Source organism: Seriola aureovittata, chromosome 24, assembly GCF_021018895.1.
Source record: "Seriola aureovittata isolate HTS-2021-v1 ecotype China chromosome 24, ASM2101889v1, whole genome shotgun sequence".
In the NCBI taxonomy this organism is placed as follows: Eukaryota; Metazoa; Chordata; class Actinopteri; order Carangiformes; family Carangidae; genus Seriola; species Seriola aureovittata.
Window position 1 is genome coordinate 2,140,821 of NC_079387.1, and position 18,191 is coordinate 2,159,011.

Genomic DNA, 18,191 nt, shown 5'->3' on the forward strand with positions numbered 1-18,191 from the left:
ACAAATTAAGAAACATTTGCATACTTTACATCTTCCCGTTCAGCAAGCCGATACTGTAAACACCAAGGTTTCTCTTTCACCTTGTATCCACACTGATGCTCCCTCATTTTCCTCCTCAGCAGATGTTAGCAACTAGCTGAAATTAGCGCGGACACTAACCCCAGCCGGCTTTTAATTAATTTTACACAGACAGTAGTGCAGTGACCCTGTGAAAGAGGACGAGGCACACTCGACTAATCAGCCTGAACCCCATGACATCACTCCTGGACCTGCCAAGCCAGCCAAAACAGGGGGAGCCTAGGTAGTTTACTGTGGATACAAAGCACCAATTTATCACTATAAGCAAATGCTAACCTAGGAGCGTTGCCCCCGGCAGAATTAATTGGCCCTCTCCCTGTCTGTGAAGTGTCTGGCCTTGTTTAAAAAGACAGGCTGCCCCAGAGACCCCCGCTCTCAACATGCTGCTCGGAGGAGCTGCGCCGCTATTGGCTGATTGATAGCCATGGAAACCCCTGTTCTGCATAACCAGGAAGTGCTTGTTCATGAAGGCGATTGGATGCTCAGACCTGAGGCGAAAGGACGTTGTCAAGAAGTTGCAGAGAGCGGGTTTTCGTGTACTCTACGTTAAATACAAAGTGAAATCAGATGACCGGACATCACACTTACAAATATTCAACGGCTGCACAAAGACACACCACTTCCTTGTGGCCAGGACAACCAGGGCGTGCAGCGAGTGCCATGTTTAATGGACTTCCTGGTCACTGTGTCAGTGGGTTTTCCTGCCAAAAAAACGCTATCCTCACGACATGCTCCAGGGTGCACAACCCCAACGGCGGAAACAACAGATTCACTTTTTTTTTTTCGTTCAGAAGGGATGAGGGGTCTTTCACGTGTCCCGCATGCTGCCGCTTGAGCTGATAGATAAAAAAAACCAAAAAAAAAAAAAACTCGTGATTAACTATGCTACCAGCTCTTTCAACCCACTCTACTGTGACTAAGAAAGTGTGGGTACATTGTAAAAGCAACTTTCTAGTACATTAGCCACTGGAGATTGAAGGCTCCTACTGTAGGCTGAGAGAAAAAAAGGACAGACAACAGAGAGCTCTCCCCCTGTTCTTCCTCTCCTTCACCCCACCACCCACTCTTTCTTTATCTGGCCTCTCTCTCGTTCAGTTGAGAGAGTGCAGCCCTATCTCGCCGGCCCATCCGTGGTGTCTCCTTTCCCTGGCTCCTGTACTTGGGGGAATAATTAATCGGGCTAACAGGTAAGAGATACCGAGACGTGGCATAAGAGCAGCTTTCAGAGCTTTGTGTGTGTGGGGTTTCCACGCTGAAATGGATCCGGTCGCCACTCAGGGCCCTTTTCAGCGGAGGAGCCGTTGAGGAGGGGAGGCAGCTGTGAGCGGATCTCACTGGACAGCTCTAGCAAACCCCCCCCACCCACCTCCACCCCCACCCCTTCACCTCTCTCTCTTGCCCTCTCCAACCTCTCCTCTCCTTCCTTCATCCCCCTCAAACCCCACATCCTTTATTTTTTTGCTTTTTTTTTCTCCCTCCTTCTCATCTCAGAGAAATGAGGCTCATGCACGCACAGAGGCGGCTCAGGGCGCCGGAGCAAACTGGAGGGCCCTTGGACACTTTCCCTGATCTGTCCTCCACCATCACCACTAACACCTTTCACTCAAGCGACCAAGCATGACTCACCTACACACACACACACACACACGCACACATTATTTGCTGAAATCCATCAGGACTAATTTACTCCTGTTTTGAAATGAATCTTTTTCTTTTTCTTTTCACAGCATCTGGTTTGAAATTGAGCCTAAAAGTAACTGCTGTCCTGGCTAACAAAGCCTTTCTAAATAAAAAGACCTGAATGTGACAGTGCAGTTTGTAAAGCAGCATGTTTCTGAAGGATTATTTCCTGGAAGAGACTTCCGTTTCTTCCTGTGGGTGTCAGGTGATTGACAGCAAGCAGAATGTAAAGTAATACTTGTGCTGATGTGAAAACATCTGAGTCGGTTCAGTGGAATTGTGATAAAACAGAAACTTTTACAAAGCCAAACTGACGATTTATGGTTGCAGGAATGAATGATAGCATGAAATACTCAATAATAGCAAGTGGCTTATTTAAACGGGGGAGAGAAGAAGTCCTGATTCTTATTAAGAATGTGTGCAGACGGTAGGAAGAAAAGAAGAGAGGCACCAGACTTCAGACATTGACCCATGGGACAAAAAAAAAAAACACCCTGCAAATAATAAAAAACTCCGTGCAAGAAAAACAAGTTTTGTGTCCAACATGGCGTTTGTTTGCACGTCATATACAAAAGAACAGACTGCAGCTGATGTGCTTGTATGATACAGTAACTGCAAGAGAGGTACAGTAAAAGTGGGATTATGCCGTGCCTGCACACCTCGCTCTTCTCCCTGTTCTGTTCTTTTCGTGAACACTGCGGCTGAGCAGCGCCATCACTTCGACAGCAGCTGAGTGAGACTCTTGCAAAAGGGAAAAACTTCACAGCCCTTCCTGGTGTCACACCCTGAAAATAGGCTGTGAACTTAAACTCTTAGATACTGAAAATGAACTAAGTGATATATTATTTATAACACGCTGCTTAGAGGTGAGTGCTGCTCGGCTTAGGAGAGCTTTGTCCCTAAACGCTGCGTGTCTGTCTTTCTTTAGAGGGAATTGAGGCGAAGTTTGTGAAATGACAGTCTGTTTTATTTTTTGAACGTGTATCAGATCACTAAATCACATTTAGCAAACACTTCTCGCTTATTTCTGACTGGTGAACACTCACTAACACACACGGAAATATACTGTATAGGCTCCATTTGAACAATGAAAGCATCTCACTGTGTAATTTCACTGAAGTCAATCAGCCTTCCTCAGATTACAAGAACGTCAGTTTAGCAGATGAAATTGTCTGTGCTTTGAAATATTGAGTTTGTTTCCTGAAAATTGAACATAAAGAACTTCTTGAAGAAACTCTACATGAGTAATGCAAGTTAGCAGCAATTTTCCTTTAATGGCAAGGCTGTAAAGTAAACAGATGGGATTCTCATGTCATGTAAATTGACTGTACATGTTCTTTTTCCTTCCCTCCTTCCTCCTTCAAAAAGGTCAGTGGTGTAAAGGTACAGTAGGACGCCTTTTTTCCGTGCCGGTCAGCTCCAGAATACAGTATCGTACTCCCCACAGAGAACACAGCTGGAAACAGGAAAGGCCAGAGCACCTCCGCCGCACTGCCCTCCTCTCCCCAGGCCACCGAAGGGGGAGGTCTGGCTGGGCTGCCACTCAGCCGGGGCACGCCTGATGCGCCACCAGAAACCAATGGAATCGATAGGAGCCCCAGCAGAGATCCTCCCCTCCCTTCCTCCAGCCTCCCCCCTCGTCTTCTCTTCCTCTCCCATCCCTCCTCTGTTTTACCCCCTTCCACTCTCCCTCTCTTGCTCTCCTTTACTTTTCCTTTTGTCTTACCTCCCCCTGCTGGCTGCCTCTCTTTTTTCCTCCTCCCTCAGAAGACTCCCATGGTCTCGCTTTAGCGTTACAGCAACGAGGAGAGCTTAACATAAGGAAAAAAAAAAAAAAAAAAAAGCGGGGCGATGCTGTAATGCAGATTTGCATTTCGCCAAGTGCTGTGTCATGAGTTTGGGAAAATGCAGAAATCCCTCAGTGCCGTTGCAATTACCATTATTTTTACATTTTATGTGGCAAAAGAGCATCAAATGCTACTTAACAGTTTGCATATCTGAATGTTTAAAGTGTGGCACTAACACTGCCACAGGGCCACCCAGGCTATAAACACAGCCACTCGCTCGACTGTCATTACTTCAGATTAAAGCATCCACTAAATGGCACGTGCATTAGCAATTAATCAATGATATTGATAACACCTCATCGCAGATTAAATCCATCTTGTAACGTCAGCGTCGGCGCTTAATCATCTGACTCGGGTTCATCAACAACAGTGATTGACAGGCTGAAGAAGAAGGAAGAGAATAATTAAGGAATACAGACATTCCTTTAGCACTTGGTAGTGATCGCCTTCATCATCAGAGTATGATGGTGGCTTTTCGTGGTTGAAAAGGATGCCGCTGACAAATTCAATTATTGAAGGAAGACAGGCTAATGGTCCGTGGTAATGATTCATTTCATGAGTATTTTTGCTGTATGTTGTAGTGAAAGCTCACATTGTCAGTGGTGGCAAAGGGAGCGGATGCCTTAGACCAATTACTGTTCTGTCACTGAGGGCGCATGTTGCAGCAATAATCCCCCCTCTAACCCAACCCCGCCCTCCTCCCATAGCCCCGAGATGAGACATATACACAGTATGCTTAATACACACAGCCAGAACATGTGTATGTGCGTGATAACCGCAAACACACTCGCGCACACACACGTTATTTTTTTTTTCCTCTTTTCTCTCCCTTGTTTGCCCCAGCCTGCTTCCCCTTTGTGCCGCCACAAAGACAAGGGATCCTCTGTGTTATTCTTTATTCCTTTGGTCCATTCTTCGCTGGGACTGGAAACGGGGGGTCCGGGCGCAGCCTCTGCCCCACCACGCTTCACCATCCCTGGGTGTGAGAGGTAGAGGTAGGGGCCTTTAGAGTGTGGAGGTCCGCAGGTCTCGGGAGGTGGAGCGAAGAGGGGGTGTGGTGGCGGTGGTGGAGGCTTGCACACATCTGCAGCCCAGAGAGAGAGACGGGCTCAAAGGCTTGGGGAGAATGAGAAGGGGGTTGCAAGGGTCAGTGACAAGTGGCACACACAGGGTGGGTGTGCGGGTGAAGTGGGGTGGAACAAGTGCTATAGAGGGGCCAGAGATTGTGTTTTTCCCATGGTCCAGTACCCCCTTCCCCCACACCCCCTCCGAAGTCTCCCTCATGGACCCCCACCCAAACCCCCACAACCAGCACCCCCTCCACCATAGCGGCGATACTCTCTCTCACTCCCTCTCTCTCGTTGCCCTGTCAAGAAAGGACCAGGCAGGCTCAGTTTCACTCCACAGTGCCAGTGTGTTTTCAATGAATTGATACAGATGAAGAAGTTCAACACAATGGATGGATTACCTCAGCCAAAATAGAGTGACCCCCCCACCCCACCCTCTCTCCCTCCCTCCCTCCACCGCTCATAACCCCACCCGCCCACCTCGCTTATTCACACAGCCACTGACACGGACTGACACTGGATGATAGTCTGCGCTCACACACACACACACACACACACACACACACACACACACACACACGGACACAGATATGAGCACATGAAAAGCAATGCCTCTCTCAAATATCCAGAAAGTGTTATTGTCTGGTCACAACCACAAATCGAACCTCAGCCAGGTCGTCAATTCAATCGATTCATGTTTTGGTTTAATAAAGCGAATTAAACGCTTTCTATCACAGCTCTGTGTCACAGTTTTGGTGTAAACCAGCACTGGACTTTGTTTAACCCCCGAACAACCATCCCCCTTTTTGTGCACAAGCCTGAACTCGGTGCAGCTTACTGTCAAAAAGTCAGAAAGAGTCAAAGTGATAAAGAATGAAATTTACAGGAAGAATGCATTTTCTCATTTTATTTTATTTTTTCCATCTACCATGGTTATAAACCGGACTGGTTGCCACCGGGAACTTAAAATGATTTACAGAGTCAGAATTGTGAGGCTTTGTGCTTTTAGACATTTTATAGTCATGGCTGAAAATTATATTGCTGCTCAGAGATGGTAAAGTAGTTTAAATTTACCCAAATTTGGGAGCCAATAACTTTTCCTCTAAAGTGAGTGAGTTTACTTCTCTTGTTTTTAATAACATATGCCATTTGGTGGATGCCCACTTTGCTGCACCGTGGGAGCACACACATCTTTTAGCATGGGTGCCCCGATTTTGGAGTCCAACTTCGAACCTTGGCAGTGGTTTAGCGGTGTCAGGGGTGGGAAGTTGGTGTACTTTATGTGTGGAACGACATGCGGTACATTCGCGTTTCTCTTTAATCTAGGTTCAGCTTCTGTGAACGTGAAGTTGTTGTGGGGAAATATGCGCATTAAAAGGAAGACGCTTTACTTTTTTCTTTGGCACAAAGAAAAACAGTGCCACCTATGGAAATGCAAACTCCACCAACAGTAAATCCAAAGAGAACCACATAGGCGTGCATGCTGTTTGACTGACAGATGATCTCTGGGAAGTGCGGTCCAAAAAAGAGCGCCACAATGACATGCCTTGCAACAATGCTATCAATAATCTCGCCACTTCATCATCACTAATTGACACACCGTATGCGGCTCTTAAAACATCCTGGACAAAATGTACCGAGCCTTGGAGTGTAAAGCCAAGGCCCCGCCCACCGTCCCCGTGGCTGTAGTAGGAGGTGGCGGCGTCCTTAGCTGTCCAGGCTAATGGCTACGAATGGGCCCTAATGCACGCTCCTCTCGATAAATCACATGCACAGCGCCCTGCTTAGACATTCAGCAGCTTGGCCGACCACTCTGCTCCATCACACACACGGAGATTAATGAGCACACGCCCATTTACCTTGCACCGCTGGACAGCAGGATACACAAAGGCACAGACACGCATGCACGTGGACAAAAACGCACTCAGGATTTATATGACAGCACTTTTCTACTGACCACAATTATTCCCAAGCACTGTTCTGAAGTCCTAAACCTAAAGTCCTGACATTTTGAAGTGGCAAAATTAAAAGCGAGTCCACTCTCGGATGCAGACAATACATACTCGCACACACACAAACACACACCTTCTAAAACCGTCTAGCGAGGTTTTCGGCAACACTTGCTGGGGGACAAAATGTCTCATCAGAAATATCCACCGCCCGTGTCACCCAGCAAGAACACGGTGACGGAGGGAGACAAGTGTGCGAGTAATGACGGTAGGCAAGCTGAATGATTAATAGGCTATATGCATGAGACACAACTCTTCCTTTAGCCTAGTTTGGAGTAAACTCTCTCCCTCGGGAGGCTGCTGTGTCCTTTGATCTTTCATTTAGAGTTATTACAATCAGACACCGCTGCCGCTAACACTTCAGGAATCCAATGTGCCGAGCCGAATGTGTTTTCCAAATGTTTATTTTAGCAAGAAATAATGCACTCAACTAACCATATCTTTGGCGTTATCATCATTGCCCAGGCTATTTACAAACTGTATCTATTAATCATTTTTGAGCATGTACAGCAATTAAATTAGGCTGGGTCACACTCGAGCAATAATAAGATTTTAATTGCGTGGGGCAAGGCTCTAATTCAACTATCTCTGGATCGCTTGACGGGGCCAAACGAAACACTCATCGGGAGCACAAAGACAGAAAGGAAGGAGGAAGAACAAGAAAGACAGGGAGAGATATCAAATTGCAAGCAGTGTAGCTTTCAGTGTATGTGAAAATGAACTAAAGGAAGAACAAAAGGGTGTGATAGAAAGTAAAATCAAAATAGTAGACAGTCTATCTTTTCCATTATGCACCTGGGTGTTACAATCTGAAAAGAAAAGTGCAACTGCAATTACAGCCGAGCCAGACATCTGGATTTGGCTCATCTCTCCCTCCCTGAGCGTCTGACAGGAAAAAAAAAAATAGAAAAAAAAAAAAGAAACATAACGTTTCAATACAGCTCATCTCCAATCACCTTCAAATATAGCGCTGCGATCCCAGGTCAAACCCCTCTGTCTACACCTGACAAGCAAAACAAACACGCCCGCAGTTTAGGAGCATGCAAACACCACAATATGAGTGTATAAAAGGGGAGGTTGGCAGTGGTGGAGAGAGAAACGCACACATAAAAATGGAACGGAGCAAAATCCCGAACAAAACACAAGCAGCTCCAGAGCAATATGAATGTTTACTTGTTGAATCTTTTATCAGTTTTGTTTTTATCTCTCTCCTCCTCTCCCTCTCTCGGTGTTATCTATTCAGCAGGTACTGAGCTATGCATTGGGGCTGCGTGGAGCTGATTAGAACAGTGATAGATGGGAGGGTGGATGACCTTAGCTTCAGACTAAACACAAGGTTGGACATTTGTCTCCTCGCTGCATTTGCATGCTTTCCGCCTGTTTATGGCAATTTGTCACCATACTCGCTTTGCCATTGAGAAGACACTGGAAAAAAAAAAAAAAAAGGAGGCAGGGCAAGGCTAGATTCACAGGAATAAAAATTCAAAGCAGGTTATGATGAAGCACTTTCATTCAGATAATTCCACAAAGTGCAAAAACTCACACACTGCGAGTTCTCCCCGTGCTTACCCTCCTCTCCTGTTGGTGATATGTTTGCTCATGGAAGTGTAATTACGGTACACTGGTGCAGAAATTCATCTTAGTGGCAAAACGGGGACAATGCAAAACTTTGTGTGCATGCAAAAAAAAAACACGTAAGGCACGTATTTAAAGGCCAGCGTCCTCCTCAAAACCTCAGCTCTAACCTGCAACCTCCCACTCTCTGCCACCCACCTCTCCTCCCGCAAACACGAGACCACCAAGCTGCACGCACACGCACACACACACACAACGCGACACATGCTGATGAATGGCCTGTCATGCTGTTTGGTGATCAGTGAATTATTTACACTCATATGCCTTTAATAATTCAGGGGCCCAGTCTTAACAAATTACTGCACCACTCCCCAAACCAACAGAGTTCACTCAGCCGGAGCGCCGCACGCAGCCCGTTCATCCAATCTCCCGCACGCCCTTGGAATATGACGGTGACATTTTTTTGTGCAAGGCGCTAAATCTCCGGCGTAATTCAATAATTTTTTTTTTTTTTTTGAAAGGGAGACATGTCTCAGCAAATCAGTCTGACAGAACATCTCAACTGCTTTTGTTCCCGATTTGAGAAGTTTAACTGCTGATACCTGATATGCTATCGATGCATATGCGTGGAGCTGCAACAGAAAGCAGCGTTATTCACTTTGTGCGAGTTCATTCGTTGTCCAACGGGCTTAATTCCATCCTGCATCCTAAAGCTTTTATTGCTGAGGACGCGTACAACCAGAACTCTGAGGGAACACAGGATACGTGGGGATAGCCATCATGCACACGCAAACACAGAGATGAAAGCAAGTATATGAGAGGCTCTACTGCACATCTGCACCTGAGGACACACACATAACAATGGCAGTAGAAAACACTGATTTGATTTGCTTGTATCCGTTACGTTTGTGTTTCTCTGTGATTAATGTGACATAATTAATACCCACTTTTAACTATGTTTTCCATATCTGAAGGAAACATCTCCTACAGCAAATCGAAAAAATGTATGGCATTCCTAAGTACATAGCTTAATTTAGCTGCAGATCCACATCTAGATGCCATAGCAACCTCTGCCACCACCCACAATGCATCAGAACGTGCACACATATCAACCATTTGGCTCACTGTGTGAACATCCTGTCAGTCACACAGGGTAAGCTGGTCATGTATACATACAATGACAGATTAGGTCCTTACTACATGCCTTCTCGGATTTCCTAGTCGTCAGCTACACACACACACACACACACACACACACACACAGGCATACAGACAAAGACGACACAGACACAGATAGAAACAGACACGCACAAACACACACAGAGGCCCCACCAGACACTTCCAGGTCCCTAACGAGGTCGCTAATTAACTCTCCCACTTGCGCTCGCTCGTTTTCATCCGAGGTGCACATTGCTTTTTTGACAGGAGAAAATTGCTGGGCAATTAAATCATCTGAAGACGAACACTCCAGCAGCTGGTATTAACAGCTAAATGTTACATCCATTTTCAAAAATGCGATTGTGGAGAAACTGTACAGTAAGTGACTGACTGCTATAGTGCTCTCTAATAATCCACAGCTGAGGCTTTATGGCACTGCACTGTACTAATGCGACATGGTGTGTTGATGTAACAAATACTTAGCATAGTGCATCCAGTCATGCAAAACACGTCACTGTTTTTTCTGTTCGTTTTTTCGTAATCCTTTATCTGCTTCTTAGAATAATTTGTGTCATAGTGAATATAAATCTTCTCGATGTTTTAATCCTTGTCTTGCGGCCTGGTCATTTTGGCCCAAAACGCTGACGACCTCAAAGGACAAACCTGGTTAAAATAAAGGTGAAAATGGCTCATTTAACATCTGGCTAAAGGACAGCGTGTTGAAAATGAGACCTTTTGGCTAAGACTGGTTCATCTACTGTGAAGCTGATCAATCATGTGCAAAGTCCCTGTAAAAAAGAAAAAGAAAAAATGATTTATTGTATATGTAGGGCTGCAAGTAATGAGAAAATAGCGATGCTCAAGTTCAAGGTGACGTCTTCGAGTTGCTTATTTTGTCCGAAACCCAAAGACAATGGTTTAAAATAGAAGAAAAGCAAAGGTTTGGGAGCTTTGCTGGGTAACTGTCTCAGACCTGCACTAATCCATACATTTAACAATGAATCAAGTGAGTGTGAAAGGCATCAGTCAAAGTGATAAACCCGTAGAATTATCACCCAGGATCTTTTAGCATCTTTAAGCTCATTCTCTTGGTTTCACAGCACCAAACTGTGGGCCAACAAAGCTAGTGACCAGCTGGTGAACATAGTGGAGCATTTAGCAGCTAAGGAAGCAAACATTCCCCTCAGTAGGTGGAGGCCAAAACAGAGCTAAAAGGACAGTGAGTATCGGACTTTCATAGGTCAGATGGACACAAACTAAACTGTAATGTGTTTGCTGGATCTGAAAAAGCAGCTGTTTGACTTACTGTCACTGTATAAAGTTGCTACTGTGCAGCTTCTCCTGCAGCTCTCATGTGGCAAAAAAGCTGCGATTTCTTACAAGAATTTAATCCATTATCCAAGTTTGTTGATTAACTTTCTGTCAATCAACTAATTGATTGACAGACTACTTGTTTTTTGACAATAACATCAATATACGTTTAAGTCTGACCAGCAGGGCAAGAGAGGTATGAAGTAAATTTCACACTATTTTTCTTTCAAAATCCCATAAAGTTTTGATGCACAGACAACAACAATGATTTGCAAATATTTGACCCAAGTCTGAGCCCCGCACACACACATACACACCTACACACACACAGACACACACTCACAGACACACACACACACACACACACACACACACACACATGCACACATACACATTGTGTTTCAGGCTCCACTTCATCTCGGTGCAGCCTCCCGGGTCCCCGGCCTCTTCTGAAACTGATTTTTGTCTCCTATTTTGTTAACCTCGCTCGCAATTAACCCCACGCTGTGAGCCAGCCACACATGGGCCAATAGAGGCAGCCTACAGTATGTGAGTGCCCGGCGCGGTGTGAATCACTGCATTGTGTCATCTGTCCTGTAAAGAAAGGAGTGGGGAGAAAGGAGAATGAGACACGGAGAGGGAGAAAGAGTGCTGTTTTTTGGGGGTCCACTATTCTTAGCAGGGTACCCCCGGGGGCGATGACAGCAGTGTAGGGTGGAGGGTTTGTTTCTGTGTCTGTGTGTGTGTGTGTGTGTGTGTGTGTGTGTGTGTGTGTGTGTGTGTGTGTGTGTGTGTGCGTGAGGGCAGGGGGAGGAGGGGAGGGTGGGTGGGTGGGGGGCATCCTGACAGGTTCTTTTGTAAGGGGGGGGTTTGGGTCAGAGTAGAGGGGGGTGGGGGTGGGGAGCGCGTAGGTGAGGGCCGGTTTTGTGGTGCCATCAGGAGCGTCTGAGATGGCGTGAGTCGCCACCGACGGGGGGTCATTGTACCCACTCCATTCTGTCTCCACACTCTGCTACTGCTCAATGGGCGGATTAAAGAATACGCCTGAGTCTTAATCTTTGAACTGCACAGATGCACAAACACATACACACACACGCACACACACAGCCGAATTGAGTGTGTCAGGGTCGGGTCCCACGCAGCTTGTGTGTGTGTGTGTGTGTGTGTGTGTGTGTGTGTGTGTGTGTGTGTGTGTGTGTTTCGCTAAACGTTCACATGAGCGGTTGCACTAGAATCTATAGGTCTCATTTGCATTGCTGAATGCGTTGTAATGATGTTACTCGCGCTACGACACATACTGTAAGGCTTCTTTTTATAGATGCCTCCGTGGTTTTTTTTTGTGGTTTTTTTTTCTCCCTCATAATGAGAGAAAAAGGTCAGTGTCTGGCGGTGGGGCGGAGGGAAAAAGGGAGAGGGTATTAAGCCAGGATCCTTGGTTTCTTTACAGTTCTCCAAGTTCACCAACTCCAGCAAATGAGCATGTACAACAAGCCGAGGGGCCTTTTATTGCAAATCTAATTCATTTCTCTAGACAACTGTGAAATTTGCCATTGACATTAGTCATTACCCTAAGGCTAACGAAAAGATGATCTCAGTTAATAAATGATCCCTAACAAGGAGCCCTCTCTTTCTCTCTCCCATTGTGTTAATGGCAGGGGCAGCTGTTAACGCCATGCAGTTACAGAACAACACTGCTAACACCGACTCTGGCTCCACTTCCTTCTCAGTCCTTCTGCTTTCATTTGGCTGCTGGGTACAACCTCCCTCCCTTTCTTTTCTCCCCACCCCCCCCCCCCCCGCATCACCATCACCCCTGCAGATCCTGCATTATGCAGTGGCATCATTAGAGCCTTGATTTCAAACGCTTCCGGCGCGGTTCCTGGATTGCGGCCGCAGCGCTTCCGGGAGCGCTGGCCGGAGCAAGATTCCAAGACGAGCCGAGCCGAGCCGAGCGAGCCATTGGGAACAGATGTGAGTGACAGCAGCTCTGAGAAACACACAGAAAGGGAGACCGAGAGAGGGATCGCAGCGATTGGGGAGGGGGGGGAGAAATGGCTAATCATCTGGAAGCGACCCTCCAGCTGGCCCTGGCCATCGTTGATACGAAACAATGAGGAAGCTGTTCTAAGCACCATGGGTAAGGGTCAAGGCAGAGGATGGATCACACACACACACACACATCACAACAGAGAATACACAGCCTCCGCCTTTAACAATACATGCAAAAGCGTGAAGCGGGTCACTTCTAAGAGACAAAGAAGAAGGTCGCCAACTGTAATCAAGCACTTTTGTTCCTGTCAATTTACATAATTTGAAAATAAAACCTATCTGAACTGTGCTGGTTTATTTCTAGTCCCTAATAATTGTTTCCTGAAAAGTGAAATCCATTATGAGGGTGCCAAGGCATCAGCGCTCGTCTATCTCTGAAACGACAAGTCACATTTTCTCATTGCAGGAAAATGGAATTGTTCAAATTGTGTTTGCAAGAGTCGGCCCCCGCATCTAGTGAGGGGAGCACATAATACGATATTCCCGTTTTTCCCTACTCAGAGTTCCAATTTATTGAAGTAACCGAGCAGAAAATGCACTGACAGCTGTAGCACTTTATTGCGAATTAGTATATACATTCTACTCCCCGCGAGAAAAGCCAAGCCTCATTGTATTTCTGTAATTGCTGGAGCCTGGGAGAACGAAGGGGCAACGGCGAGTCGAGCAATTACAAGCTAAAGATGACAGGGTGTACTTTTAGCTTCAGATCCTGTTTGAAGCTGGGGATGAAAGTTGGGAGGAGGCAGCATCAGCGAGGTCTGGTGGTGGCGTGAGTGGGAGAGAGCAGGTGTTTATCAAATGAAATGCAAATACTTATTGGTCATCGCTGTTGGTCATCGGCATTGTCATCGTTATTGTCATTGCTGAGCACTTTTAGAAGTTGTGTTTTAAAAGAACAAAACCCTCTTCACACACTAGCTGCTGTGCAATTAAAGTTTTTTAGTTTTCATTGGCAGCCAATCAGATTGAGACGAAGTATATTTGTTTCCAGGAAGTCTACACCAACAAGGAGGGCTCACTGATACCAAAACAGGAAGAGAAGGAACAATGTGAGCATCCACTAAAAGCTAATTTGAAGCAAAGCTAATACATTTTGACTTTAACTGCTACCTGCCACCACAGTCATTTTGAGGATGTACTATAATTACAACAGACTAGAGTCCAGAATACTTATATTACATTTGTGCCTGGAGGCAGGATTTTCCAAAAGCACTTGCTTGTGGCTAATTCTCATAGCGTTTTAGCAGTTTTCACATTGGTTTTGCACATTTAAAAATAAAAACACCTTCTGCTGCAAGACATTCAATGGCGTCTTGTTGCGGTGAATTTGATTTCTACAGAAAATTTGATTTCTGCCAAGCTTCAAACTTCAAACTGTGACCAAGATGTATTAGCAAAACTGGAAAAAATAAGGGTGAAAATACCCCACATTTTTTTAATAAAACTTAGATGAAAACAATATTACAACACAGTTTGTCATAGACTTTAAAAATTACCCCAAAAAGTTGTTTTTTATCTGGTGCCCCTGTTGGAAGGCTTAGCAAACCGTTACAAATGACCTTTACAAATGCGATTCATATGAGGAATTTCCCCAATGCTTTATGGTTTCATTATGTTTTGGCAACATCTTGGTCGAGGTTCAGGAAAGATCATGATCCTGGTTAGAACCAGTGTTTAATGGCATGCAGACAGCAGCCTATGGTGTCAAAGTTATATGACCTTTTGTGTCCAACCATTCATTATTTGCATGGCCACAGGTTGCTTGTCATGAAATTGCACAAAAAGATCATTTTAAATGTGGAAGACATCTTCGAAAAATAATTCTTAATTAATCATGTTATTATACTCAAAGAGTGAATTTTGTCTCTGATGTTTTGACACTAATCAGTTTGGAAACACTCACATCTGTTCGCGCTGTCAAAGGCTCAAAATCAGTCTGTGTTGTCCTGTCTTTTCTCAACTCTAAAGTAACTTATAATTTCTTAAAATGTATTAGTATTGGCAGAAAAAGCTACAGATCAAAGTACCTTAGTTTACCTGTGCCACAGTCTGGCTCTGAACTTGGTCAAAGCACCTCATAAAGACGTAGAAATCCAGTGACCACATGTATACAGTTATACAAGAGGAGGAGTATCTCTTTGATTGTTTCCATCAGTCTGCCTCACAGTTTTTTTCTTTACAAAGAACCACAGGAAAGCGGAGGAGAGAGGTCTCTGGCCTGATTTGATCCCACACCTGCAAGTGTGCAGGGGGATTTCTACTGGCTGCAAGCTCCCACAATGCCTCCTTTCATGATTCCATGTGGCTCCTCCATGCGCTCTCGCAGGCCCGTTGCTCTCTTGCAGCGAGTGAAGAAACACAGCAAAGAACACGGTGTTTTATCACTCTACTGTATTTGTCAAGCTGATGTAGTGTTTGGTGTGCAGAGCTGCAGAACTGTGAAGGGCCCGGGGCATCGAGAATAAAGAAGAACTGACAGTATATGAACCGGTCAGGCCGTCCTGTGTGCAGGTGAACTGCCCAAGGCCTTTGTGGGCTGCACAGAGAATTGATGTCAAATGAGAGTGACTTCTGAGGTTGGTCAGGTCCATGAAATATGTATCGAGATGTATTCCAGCTTGAGTCAAACTGTTTTTGAAATTCTTTTCTTCTGTGATTGATGGATTGATTTAGACTCTCAAACTGGAACCAATTGAAATGTCCCATGAGGGGAAAACCACACCCAAAAGGCATTCCCTGCGCAAAATCAACCAAATGCACCTCAAACGATAACAATGAAGCTTTTTCAATTTACAGTATTGTTTCATCAGATCAGTCAGAGTGTCTTCTATTTGCCACAGCGCTGCAGAGCTAGAACTGCAACTGTATTTCAATTCTGTTGCATATGCTTTGCTAACAGTGCAGGCAGCCCTGGGGATGCCAACAGAGAGATGGAGAATACTTAGGATGTAAAACGCACAAAGCTGCAATGTAAACACTTGTCTTCCTTCATATTAGATTTTCCATCATCTTCATTGCTCCTTCTTTTGGCGAGAAGCACATCTCACACTCCGGCATTTCAATTTGCAACGCCGCCCCTCCAAAGTACATGTTCATTTATTGCTGTTATTACTTTGTCATGTTGGATAAATTGATAACATGACATAACTTGTTTGCTGCCTTGTTGCGCTGGCAGTCTGATTATGAGGTCAAGTGCATTAACAAATGACAAATGCGGGAGATGGGAGAGTTGCCATCCATTCGTTTCAAGTCAGTCCTTTTCCTCTACTTAAATTAAAACTATTGCTCTGCCAGGGGTGAGGCAGAGCCTTTTTCAGAACTAATTCATTCTTACAAATGACTGTTAGGGAGAAAGCAAAGTGAGAAAGTAGAGGAAGAAAAAAGAAGTGGATGCTTAGGAGTTTTATCACCGTAAAGTAGACTGAATGATATGTTTTTCTGTTATTCTTGACACGTGAGAGAGAGGAGGATGTCAGAACATGTGCATCCAACGGGGCCAGCAGGTCACAAGAATTATTGACATGTTTCAGAGTTCAAATTTGGCTTCCAGATTCTTCCTAATGATGGTCAAATTTGGAAGGAATTGGCAGTGATTAAGTAGAGGACGAAACGGGAGGAAAAAGCCCTGACAAGGTCACAGAGGGCTCACGATAAAGGTTGCTAAGCTACAGTCTGTGACAGGCAGAGAGAAATGATGAGTGTGACCCCAGAACACTGCAACATACCTCCAGGTCCTAATTTGCAGTGAGGCTGCTTTCTTTAAAGCAGCGCTGTGCTCTTGCCTTTTTCTCCCACACTGGTACTTGGCGGATTAACTAAAACTCCAAATTAGCTCTCACACAGCATCCAAAGGGTTCATGAAAAAAAGACCAGAGAACTCGAGATCAGATAGAAAAGAACCAACATCTGGGTGAAAATGTGAATCTATGACCCCGAAGACATCTTTGGCATCACTCCCTGTGCACTTTTTTTTTTTTTTTTTAGAAGGCCCTGATATATTTTATTTATATTCCATTAACCACTGAGAGGTGCACGGTTTGCAGTGATCCCTTTCATACAATGGTAGTGAGCAGTGTAAAGAATCTGCCTACAAATGGGGACGCTTAATGAAAAGGGAAAAGCCTCGCTCAGTGGAGCACTTAAATGACTGAACGATGCATAGACAACGCCGACCATACCTCAGGGTGCAAACATATCTCCTGTCCTCAGGGGGACGACTGCGCTGTCAAAGAATCCCCATTATGTATTATCGCAAAGTCAGACAGCGAAAATCTTCAAAACCAATGTCTGTGATGGGCTAAGAAAGAGCTGACAAGAGAGTGCTAGCCACCCCTCTCCTTCCCCCATTTGAGTCACTTTGAAAACTTAGCGGATCCACCTTTTAACAATCCTATGGGGATGAATCAACCTTGCGCTCCTATCTAAGACGGTACAAGCAGCACACCTAGAATTACAATGGAAGCACATCAAGGGACGGCCAAGCCTGACTGACAAGCGCTTCCCCCTTCATAAAAGCACCGGGCTGCCTTCATTTGCATGGCGGGGTTTGGACTGGTGGAGGGAGTTAATCAGGGCTTTCCATGGTGCCATAGCAGGGGCTCCCATACGTGCCCACCCCCCCCCAACCCCACCCACTCTTTTCCCCTCCAACCGAAGCACCCTTCCCCAGGAGGGCCACTGGTGAAATCAGCTTAGTGGCAACGAGCTAAAAGAGGAGTTTGCGCCCACCTTGCCTCACGGGACAGGAAGCAGGGGGGTGGGACACGGCATTGGTCGTTCTGGGGGCTCATCTCCATCGGGACTGACCTCCCTTCCACTGCCTCGCACCTCCCATTAAAATAGCTTTAATTACACAGAGATGGCTCCTCCAACATCCCCCCTCCCCTCCCCTCCCATACTCCTCCAACACCCACTCCCGCCCTCCGCCCTCCCCGCGCCTATCTCTCCCTCTCCACAGGGGAGCACTCCTCGTCTCCTCTCCATTAAGATTGAGAGAGTGAGGGGAAAGGAGCCTGCAGAGTCGACCACTTCCACACATGCAGCAGGGAGCAAACACCATTTTCAGCTTCAAATGTCTTTTCGCAGATTTCACAGGTTTCATTTATTTCTTTTTTTTTTCTTCCCCCCACAGATGATACATTTTTTTGATCCGTGAAGCAAATTAAAAAAGACTCATGTGTTTGAGCATGCTTGAGTATATGTGGGTGATTTCATTAGAAAAAAAACCCAGCCAAATGTGTTTGGGATTTTGCTTCTTGGTGAAATCTGGAGTTTGTTGTCCTGACGTTTCAGATCAGATGTCAGAATATGAACGCCGCCCGGGTTTCCAGCTCACTTAAGGACAATAAGAGAGGAGAGATTGTAATGTTCGCACTTTTTCCTCTCTGTTCCGTTTTCCCACACAGCAGCACAAGACC